The sequence below is a fragment of the Triticum dicoccoides genome, chromosome 1B (genome assembly GCF_002162155.2).
Source record: "Triticum dicoccoides isolate Atlit2015 ecotype Zavitan chromosome 1B, WEW_v2.0, whole genome shotgun sequence".
In the NCBI taxonomy this organism is placed as follows: Eukaryota; Viridiplantae; Streptophyta; class Magnoliopsida; order Poales; family Poaceae; genus Triticum; species Triticum dicoccoides.
In genome coordinates this window covers 150333499-150344921 of record NC_041381.1, presented here as the reverse complement: position 1 = coordinate 150344921, position 11423 = coordinate 150333499, and positions in this window count along the sequence as shown.

Here is an 11423-nt window from a genome sequence, read left to right as displayed (position 1 = left end):
GCCGGGAAGTCGGGATGTAGACCAAAAAATGCTACTGCCCGCATAGAAAATCATCACTCTGGATAAAAAAAAGTTGAGAAGAGCATGCAAATACTCCAAAGATTACGAGCGTGGACCGGATCCAAGCAGATCCACGAGAAACCAAAACCAACCATATCCAACCAGATCTGCCCAAGACACACCTCCACAAGTTGTGAGCCATCTGAAGGAAATATGCCCTAGAGGCAATAATAAAGTTATTATTTATTTCCTCATATCATGATAAATGTTTATTATTCATGCTAGAATTGTATTAATCAGAAACATGATACATGTGTGAATACATAGATAAACATATAGTCACTAGTATGCCTCTACTTGACTAGCTCATTAATCAAAGATGGTTATGTTTCCTGACCATAGACATGTGTTGTCATTTGATTAACGAGATCACATCATTAGGAGAATGATGTGATTGACATGACCCATTCCGTTAGCCTAGCACTTAATCGTTTAGTATATTGCTATTGCTTTCTTCATGACTTATACATGTTCCTGTAACTATGAGATTATGCAACTCCCGTTTACCGGAGGAATATTTTGGGTACTACCAAACGTCACAACGTAACTGGGTGATTATAAAGGAGTACTACAGGTGTCTCCGAAGGTACATGTTGGGTTGGCGTATTTCAAGATTAGGTTTTGTCACTCCGATTGTCGGAGAGGTATCTCTGGGCCCTCTCGGTAATGCACATCACTATAAGCCTTGCAAGCAATGTAGCTAATGAGTTAGTTACGGAATGATGCATTACGTAACGAGTAAAGAGACTTGCCGGTAACGAGATTGAACTAGGTATTGGATACCGACGATCGAATCTCGGGCAAGTAACATACCGATGACAAAGGGAACAATGTATGTTGTTATGCGGTTTGACCGATAAAGATCTTCGTAGAATATGTAGGAACCAATATGGGCATCCAAGTTCCGCTATTGGTTATTGACCTAGAATAGTTCTAGGTCATGTCTACATAGTTCTCGAACCCGTAGGGTCCGCACGCTTAACGTTACGATGACAGTTTTATTATGAGTTTATAAGTTTTGATGTACCGAAGTTTGTTCGGAGTCCCAGATGTGATCACGGACATGACGAGGAGTCTCGAAATGGTCGAGACATAAAGATTGATATATTGGACGACTATATTCGGACACCGGAAGTGTTCCGGACGTTTTCGGAGAAAACCGGAGTGCCGGAGGGTTACCGGAACCCCTCGGGGAGAGATAATGGGCCACTTGGGCCTTGGTGGAAAGAGAGAGGGGCGGCCAGGGTGGGCCGCGCGCCCCCTCTCCCTCTGGTCCGAATTGGACTAGGAGGGGGGCGGCGCCCCCCCTCTTTCCTTCCCCCTCTCCCCCTTCCTTTCCCCTCCTAGTAGGAGTAGGAAAGGGGGAGTCCTACTCCTACTAGGAGGAGGACTCCTCCTCCTTGGCGCGCCCACAAGGGCCGGCCGGCCTCCCCCCTTGCTCCTTTATATATGGGGGCAAGGGGACACCCCAGAACACACAAGTTGATCTACGGATCGTTCCTTAGTCGTGTGCGGTGCCCCCCTCCACCATATTCCACCTCGGTCATATCGTCGCAGAGTTTAGGCGAAGCCCTGCGCCGGTAGAACATCATCATCGTCACCACGCCATCGTGCTGACGGAACTCATCCCCGAAGCTTTGCTGGATCGGAGCCCGGGGATCGTCATCGAGCTGAACGTGTGCTGAACTCGGAGGTGCCGTACGTTCGGTGCTTGGATCGGTCGGATCGTGAAGACGTACGACTACATCAACCGCGTTGTCATAACGCTTCCGCTTTCGGTCTACAAGGGTACGTGGACAACACTCTCCCCTCTTGTTGCTATGTCATCACCATGATCTTGCGTGTACGTAGGAATTTTTTTGAAATTACTACGTTCCCCAACAGTGGCATCCGAGCCTGGTTTTATGCGTAGATGTCATATGCACGAGTAGAACACAAGTGAGTTGTGGGCGATACAAGTCATACTGCTTACCAGCATGTCATACTTTGGCTCAGCGGTATTATGAGATGAAGCGGCCCGGACCGACATTACGCGTACGCTTACGCGAGACTGGTTTCACCGTTACGAGCACTCGTGCTTAAAGGTGGCTGGCGGGTGTCTGTCTCTCTCACTTTAGCTGAATCGAGTGTGGCTACGCCCGGTCCTTGCGAAGGTTAAAACAGCACTAACTTGACGAACTATCATTGTGGTTTTGATGCGTAGGTAAGAACGGTTCTTGCTAAGCCCATAGCAGCCACGTAAAATTTGCAACAAAAAAGTAGAGGACGTCTAACTTGTTTTTGCAGGGCATGTTGTGATGTGATATGGTCAAGACGTGATGCTATATTTTATTGTATGAGATGATCATGTTTTGTAACCGAAGTTATCGGCAACTGGCAGGAGCCATATGGTTGTCGCTTTATTGTATGAAATGCAAACGCCCTGTAATTGCTTTACTTTATCACTAAGTGGTAGCGATAGTCGTAGAAGCAATAGATGGCGTAAACGACAACGATGCTACGATGGAGATCAAGGTGTCGCGCCGGTGACGATGGTGATCACGACGGTGCTTCGGAGATCGAGATCACAAGCACAAGATGATGATGGCCATATCATATCACTTATATTGATTGCATGTGATGTTTATCCTTTATGCATCTTATCTTGCTTTGATTGACGGTAGCATTTTAAGATGATCTCTCACTAAAAATTATCAAGAAGTGTTCTCCCTGAGTATGCACCGTTCCCAAAGTTCGTCGTGCCCAGACACCACGTGATGATCGGGTGTGATAAGCTCTACGTCCATCTCCAACGGGTGCAAGCCAGTTTTGCACACGCAGAATACTCAGGTTAAACTTGACGAGCCAAGCATATGCAGATATGGCCTCGGAACACGGAGACCGAAAGGTCGAGCGTGAATCATATAATAGATATGATCAACATAGTGATGTTCACCATTGAAAACTACTCCATCTCACGTGATGATCGGTTATGGTTTAGTTGATTTGGATCACGTGATCACTTAGATGACTAGAGAGATGTCTGTCTAAGTGGGAGTTCTTAAGTAATATGATTAATTGAACTTAAATTTATCATGAACTTAGTACCTGATAGTATTTTGCTTATCTATGTTTGTTGTAGATAGATGGCTCCTGCTGTTGTTCCGTTGAATTTTAATGCGTTCCTTGAGAAAGCAAAGTTGAAAGATGATGGTAGCAATTACACGGACTGGGTCCGTAACTTGAGGATTATCCTCATTGCTGCACAGAAGAATTACGTCCTGGAAGCACCGCTGGGTGCCAGGCCTGCTGCTGATGCAACTGATGATGTTAAGAACGTCTGGTAGAGCAAAGCTGATGACTACTCGATAGTTCAGTGTGCCATGCTTTACGGCTTAGAACCGGGTCTTCAACGATGTTTTGAACGTCATGGAGCATATGAGATGTTCCAGGAGTTGAAGTTAATATTTCAAGCAAATGCCCGGATTGAGAGATATGAAGTCTCCAATAAGTTCTATAGCTGCAAGATGGAGGAGAATAGTTCTGTCAGTGAACACATACTCAAAATGTCTAGGTATAATAATCACTTGATTCAACTGGGAGTTAATCTTCCTGATGATAGTGTCATTGACAGAATTCTCTAATCACTGCCACCAAGCTACAAGAGCTTCGTGATGAACTATAATATGCAAGGGATGAACAAGACAAAGCTCTTCGCAATGCTAAAAGTTGCGGAAGTAGAAATCAAGAAGGAGCATCAAGTGTTGATGGTTAACAAGACCACTAGTTTCAAGAAAAAGGGCAAAGGGAAGAAGAAGGGGAACTTCAAGAAGAACAGCAAGCAAGTTGCTGCTCAAGAGAAGAAACCCAAGTCTGGACCTAAGCCTGAAACTGAGTGCTTCTACTGCAAGCAGACTGGACACTGGAAGCGGAACTGCCCCAAGTATTTGGCGGATAAGAAGGATGGCAAGGTGAACAAAGGTATATGTGATATACATGTTATTGATGTGTACCTTACTAGAGCTCGCAGTAGCACCTGGGTATTTGATACTGGTTCTGTTGCTAACATTTGCAACTCGAAACAGGGACTACGGAATAAGCGAGCACTGGCCAAGGATGAGGTGAGATGCGCGTAGGAAACGGTTCCAAAGTCGATGTGATCGCGGTCGGCACGCTACCTCTACATCTACCTTCGGGATTAGTTTTAGACCTAAATAATTGTTATTTGGTGCCAGCGTTGAGCATGAACATTATATCTGGATCTTGTTTGATGCGAGACAGTTATTCATTTAAATCAGAGAATAATGGTTGTTCTATTTATATGAGTAATATCTTTTATGGTCATGCACCCTTGAAGAGTGGTCTATTTTTTTTGAATCTCGATAGTAGTGATACACATATTCATAATGTTGAAGCCAAAAGATGCAGAGTTAATAATGATAGTGCAACTTATTTGTGGCACTGCCGTTTAGGTCATATCGGTGTAAAGCGCATGAAGAAACTCCATACTGATGGAATTTTGGAATCACTTGATTATGAATCACTTGGTACTTGCGAACCGTGCCTCATGGGCAAGATGACTAAAACACCGTTCTCCGGTACTATGGAGAGAGCAATAGATTTGTTGGAAATCATACATACAGATGTATGTGGTCCGATGAATGTTGAAGCTCGTGGCGGATATCGTTATTTTCTCACCTTCACAGATGATTTAAGCAGATATGGGTATATCTACTTATTGAAACACAAGTCTGAAACATTTGAAAAGTTCAAAGAATTTCAGAGTGAAGTGGAAAATCATTGTAACAAGAAAATAAAATTCCTATGATCTGATCGTGGAGGAGAATATTTGAGTTATGAGTTTGGTTTACATTTGAAACAATGCGGAATAGTTTCGCAACTCACGCCACCCGGAACACCACAACAAAATGGTGTGTCCGAACGTCGTAATCGTACTTTACTAGATATGGTGCGATCTATGATGTCTCTTACTAATTTACCGCTATCGTTCTGGGGTTATGCTTTAGAGACGGCCGCATTCACGTTAAATAGGGAACCATCAAAATCCGTTGAGACGACGCCTTATGAACTGTGGTTTGGCAAGAAACCAAAGTTGTCGTTTCTTAAAGTTTGGGGCTGCGATGCTTATGTGAAGAAACTTCAACCAGATAAGCTCGAACCTAAATCGGAGAAATGTGTCTTCATAGGATACCCAAAAGAAACAGTTGGGTATACCTTCTATCATAGATCCGAAGGCAAGACATTCGTTGCTAAGAATGGATCCTTTCTAGAGAAGGAGTTCTCTCGAAAGAAGTGAGTGGGAGGAAAGTAGAACTTGATGAGGTAACTGTACCTGCTCCCTTATTGAAAAGTAGTTCATCACATGAACCGGTTCCTGTGACACCTACACCAATTAGTGAGGAAGCTAATGATATTGATCATGAAACTTCAGATCAAGTTTCTACTAAACTTTGAAGGTCTACCAGAGTAAGATCCGCACCAGAGTGGTACGGTAATCCTATTCTGGAAGTCATGTTACTTGACCATGACGAACCTACGAACTATGAGGAAGCGATGATGAGCCCAGATTCCGCAAAATGGCTAGAAGCCATGAAATCTGAGATGGGATCCATGTATGAAAACAAAGTATGGACTTTGGTTGACTTGCCCGATGATCGGCAAGCCATTGAGAATAAATGGATCTTTAAGAAGAAGACTGACGCTGATGGTAATATAACTGTCTATAAAGCTCGACTTGTTGCGAAAGGTCTTCGACAAGTTCAAGGGGTTGACTACGATGAGACTTTCTCACCTGTAGCGATGCTTAAGTCTGTCCGAATCATGTTAGCTATTGCTGCATTTCATGATTATGAAATTTGGCAAATGGATGTCAAAACTGCATTCTTGAATGGATTTCTGTAAGAAGAGTTGTATATGATGCAGCCAGAAGGTTTTGTTGATCCAAAAGGTGCTAACAAAGTATGCAAACTCCAGCGATCCATTTATGGACTGGTGCAAGCATCTCGGAGTTGGAATAAACACTTTGATAGTGTGATCAAAGCATATGGTTTTATACAGACTTTTGGAGAAGCCTGTATTTACAAGAAAGTGAGTGGGAGCTCTGTAGCATTTCTAATATTATATGTAGATGACATATTATTAATTGGAAATGATATAGAATTTCTGGATAGCATAAAAGGATACTTGAATAAAAGTTTTTCAATGAAAGACCTCGGTGAAGCTGCTTACATATTGGGCATCAAGATTTATAGAGATAGATCAAGACGCTTAATAGGACTTTCACAAAGCACATACCTTGATAAAATTTTGAAAAAGTTCAAAATGGATCAGGCAAAGAAAGGGCTCTTGCACGTGTTACAAGGTGTGAAGTTGAGCCAGACTCAATGCCCGACCACTGCAGAAGATAGAGAGAAAATGAAAGATGTTCCCTATGCTTCAGCCATAGTCAAGCAATCATGATACAATTCAAGCAAGCATGCAATGAGTATATAAGCAGCGAAAAGTAAAGCATGCAACTTGCAAGAAAGTAAAGGGAGGGGATTGGAGAGAGCAAACGCAATTGGAGACACGGATGTTTTTGTCGTGGTTCCGATAGGTGGTGCTATCATACATCCACGTTGATGGAGACTTCAACCCACGAAGGGTAATGGCTGCGCGAGTCCACGGAGGGCTCCACCCACGAAGGTTCCATGAAGAAGCAACCTTGTCTATCCCACCATGGCCATCGCCCACGAAGGACTTGCCTCACTAGGGTAGATCTTCACGAAGTAGGCGATCTCCTTGCCCTTACAAACTCCTTGGTTCAACTCCACAATCTTGTTGGAGGCTCCCAAGTGACACCTAACCAATCTAGGAGACACCACTCTCCAAAAGGTAATAGATGGTGTGTAGTTGATGAACTCCTTGCTCTTGTGCTTCAAATGATAGTCTCCCCAACACTCAACTCTCTCTCATAGGATTGGATTTGGTGGAAAGAGGATTTGAGTGGAAAGCAACTTGGGAAAGGCTAGAGATCAAGATTCATATGGTAGGAATGGAATATCTTTGTCTCAACACATGAGTAGGTGGCTCTCTCTTAGAAAATGAGTAGTGGAAGTGTAGGCACATTGTGATGGCTTCCCCCCTGAATGGAGGGGTATATATAGCCTCCACACAAAATCTAACCGTTACACACAATATACCAAACTTGGTGGGACCAAATCATAAAACTCGGTCGGACCGATTCAGTAAATTATGTGACCGTTAGGAATTTTGGTGGGACCGACATGTCAACTCGGTGGGACCGATGTCATTAGGGTTAGGGCATAACATAATCTTAGTTTGACCGATTACACAAACTCGGTTGGACCGACTTTGGTAATAAGCAAACAGAGAGTTGGTCAGGCAAACTCGATGGGACCTATTCGCTCATCTTGGTTGGACCGAAACGTTACGAAAGGGAAACAGAGAGTTTACATTGCAAACTCGGTGGGACCGATCGCTCATCTTGGTTTGACCAAAACATTACGAAGGGAAACAGAGAGTTTACAATCCCATCTCGGTGAGACCGAGATCCCTATCGGTGAGACCAAAAAGAATAGGGTTTCTGGCAGTGGCTATGTCAAAGAACTCGGTGGCGCCGGATGAATCAAATCGGTGGGGCCGAGTTTGACTTTTGGTTTGGGACATATGTGCATGTGATAAACTGGTTGAGGGCTTTGGAGCATATCATTAAGCATCATGAGAGCAAGCAAGCCATTAAGCAACACATAATCCCCTTTTAATAGTATTGGCTTTCCTATAGACTCAATGTGATCTTGGATCACTAAAAGTAAAATGAAGAGTCTTGAGCTTTTAGAGCTTGAGCCAATCCTTTGTCCTTAGCATTTTGAGGGGTCCACAATCCTAATCCATGCCGTGCCAATCATTGAACTTTCCTGAAATATTTATCTCGAAATGGCATTAGTTCAATGAGCTATATGTTGTTGATCATTACCAAAACCACCCAGGGATAGTTGCACTTTTAGTCTCCCCCTTTTGGTAATTGATGACAACATATAGATCAAAGCTTCGACAAATGATGATAAGATTGAAATACATTGTCGCTTTGAGAAGTATGTGAAAAGCAAGAGCTCCCCCTAAATTTGTGCATTATTTAAAATTTGCTTTGGACTGCAAATGCACAATGTGTTAGGATCATGGGTCACTCTTCCATGTCACATACATCTTGGTGGAGCGCTCAAAATGATAACAATAAAAACATGCACTCATCACCAGGCAAAGTGAATGATCATAAATGGATATAAGGGATAATATCATTCAAGCACACATTAAAGTAGCATATAATCAACCACATGATTATACAAGTATCTCACATAGGAAATAATGTAGCAAGCAGACATACAATAAAGTTCAAGCAAATAAAGTTCAAGAGAGATAAAAAGCAACACACTCTCTCTCTCAAAAGCTATGATCTATACATATTTTCTCCTCCTTTGGCAACAAGTTAGCAAAAAGTTCAAATATGCATAGTGCTATGCGTCTCTCTCAGGCTTGGTCTCCATGAGGTGGTGTAGAGATGACTCCAAGGACGAAGGCTTTTGTAGATGTAGCTGGAGCTGCTAGAGTGGGTGCTAGAGGTGGTACTGAAGATGTGGCTGCTGGTGCAGATGTAGTGGCTCTAGTGTCTGGAACATGCTCTGCAACAGACCTCTGACCTCTGGGCACTCTAGTGAAAGCATCTGTAGTAGCCTTGCCTTTCTTCTCCTCTACTTCCTTCTGGAGTTTCTCAACAACTGACTGAATGTCAGTAACTTTGACATCAAGATCAAAATTTCTGCTCTATGATTCTTTCCAAACTCTCCTGATTTTGAGTCAGGGTGGCCAAGCCCTGCTCAATCCTCAAGGTGGATTGGATTAGATATCCAAGTTGATCTTGTTTACTCTTTAAGAACACCTGAGATGCCTCTTCGACACTTGACATCTTTGCAGCTTTCTCTGCCCTTGCCTTCTCTCTTTGTTCAAGTGCTTGCACTAATGAAGGATCTTTCTCATCCATGACTACAGTGTTGTCTTCAAAAATCTAGTCTGAGAGGTAGATGCTCCTTGTCCAACAAATAAGTGTCTGTGCCCATCTTGGAGTTGATGAGCACCTGAATATGTGGATTATACCCACAAGACCTCTTCTGATCTGCAGTTGTCCTCTTGATTGTTTCCACAATCAAACTCATCACCTTGAACTTCTAAGGGACATCAAATATATGCAGCAAGTTGATGGAATGTCCTCTTATCATTCTATGATATCCAGATTTTGGCACAAGAGTGTGCCTCAGAATAGTGTTGATTGTAGGCAGTCCTGACAACAAGTGCTTCACTGATCCAAACTTGTGAGTTTCTAGATCTTCATCAGGAATCTCCTTGTACATGCTGGCCATAGAGCTGTGATCTTTATTCTTCTTGGCATACACATCCAAGTCATCCTCATGAGCTGATGGGGCATTGATCAATTTAGCCCGTTCATCAACTGTAGACTGGTACCTTGTACCCTCTGACATCCATACAATTCTACCATCTGGTTAGAAGTGAGCAGTGGAGTAGAATTGCATGATCAGCTCATTATTCCACTTGGTAAGCTTCTGGCCAACAAATGTGTCAACTTCGCAAGCCTTGAAGATATCAAGCACACCTGGGAAATGATCTTCATTTTCCTTGATGTATGTCCAGTCAATCCATCTCATGTCACATACTATAGGCTTCTTGTCAAGCAAAACAGTTTCATAGAAGTCCTGTTGTTCCTTAGTGTGAAACCTGTAATCCACAGTAATTCTTCTCCTTACAACATATGGATCTGACTGTCTCCAGAGTCTCAGTCCTGCATCCTTCCTGAGTTTCATGTCCTCTGCCACTAGATGTGTGTCATTGTGGTGTGGAATCTTAGGTTTGAGCTTCCTTAGCACTTGGGCTTCAGCTTCTTCTTCTTCAACTTCAGGCACTAGGGCCTTGTTCTTTTCCTCAGCAGGGATGTTTCTGGTACTCCTCTTGGGTGTAGACTTGGTGGCTGGAGCAGCTTTGGGAGCAGGTTTGGGCTTAGGAGCAGCCCCTGACTTAAGTACATCTCCCATTAGCTTTTGTGCCTTAGGTGCTGGAGCAACATACTCTTCCTCTTCTTCATCAGATCTCATCATTGAGGGCTTGCCAATATCCTGGCAATGGTCTTCTTGACCCTCTCTTTCCTCTTCTTCTTAGCCACAACAGGTTCTTTGGGTTCAGATCCCAAAGTTTGAGTGGATGCTCTTGGCTTTGACATTGGAACTCTTCTTGCAGGTGCCTTCCTATTCAGCCCTGGCTTGGTTGAAGCAGCAGTTCCAAATTCCTTCTTTACCACTTTCTTCTTAGAAGTGGCCTCATCCTCAGCTGCAACATAGTCTTCATCCTCTGAATCTGAAGTTCTCTTCTTTCTTGCTCTAGTAGCTGCCTTGGGCAAGTTACTAGGTGTGCTCCGCTGCCCTCATCATAGCTGCTGGAGGGACTAGTGCCCTCACTCAACTGCTCTTGCTGTTGAGATCTGTTCTGGCTGTCACTCTGGTCAGACATCTTGCAGGCAAACTGTGAGTAGACCCTGTGAATAGGTTGTAGATGAGGTAGAGTAGATGAGCATCACAAAGTACAGAGGTTTTACAAAACAAATGAGTCAAAAATCTTAGTTTTAGTTCTCTATAGAAGTGATCTCAGAGCTACCAAATTGACAAACTCGGTGATACCGAAGAAACACTAGGAACCTAAACTAGTGAACTCGGTCAGACCGAGTCACAATTCAGTGGCACCGAGATTGCTAGGGTTTCACAGAATCCTGAACTCGGTCACACTGATTTGCAATTTTTGGTCAGACCAAAAAAGGCATGTGCAATGGCCTAAGCCGAATCGGTGAGACCGATTTCTATGTTCGGTCGGTCCGAGATGAGTTCTGCGGAGAGCTAACACTAATTTTTTTGAAACAAACTAGGTCTAAGGAGGATTTGGCTGGATAGATTAATCTCATTTGTGGCAAGATTCATGGCGTTGTCCTTGTTCTAGGAATCGGAGTTAAAATGACAGCATAAGGGGTCGAACACGTACCCTATAATGGCGAGTGTTCGCTACGGCGGCGACGGTGGAGCAGAATTCGTCGACGACGGCTGAATCCAACGGTAGGAGGTCGTTGGTGGCAAGGAGGCGATCCGGAGACCTGAGGCGGCAGAGCGGGACACGCGCGGGATGAGAGGATTTGAAGTAATTTCCAAAATATCACCCATGGGTATATATATCCCGAACCTGTCGGTATGACCGAGTGGAACAACTTGGTGGCACCAAGATTGCAGAATCGCAAGCGGTTGCTGCAACTCGGT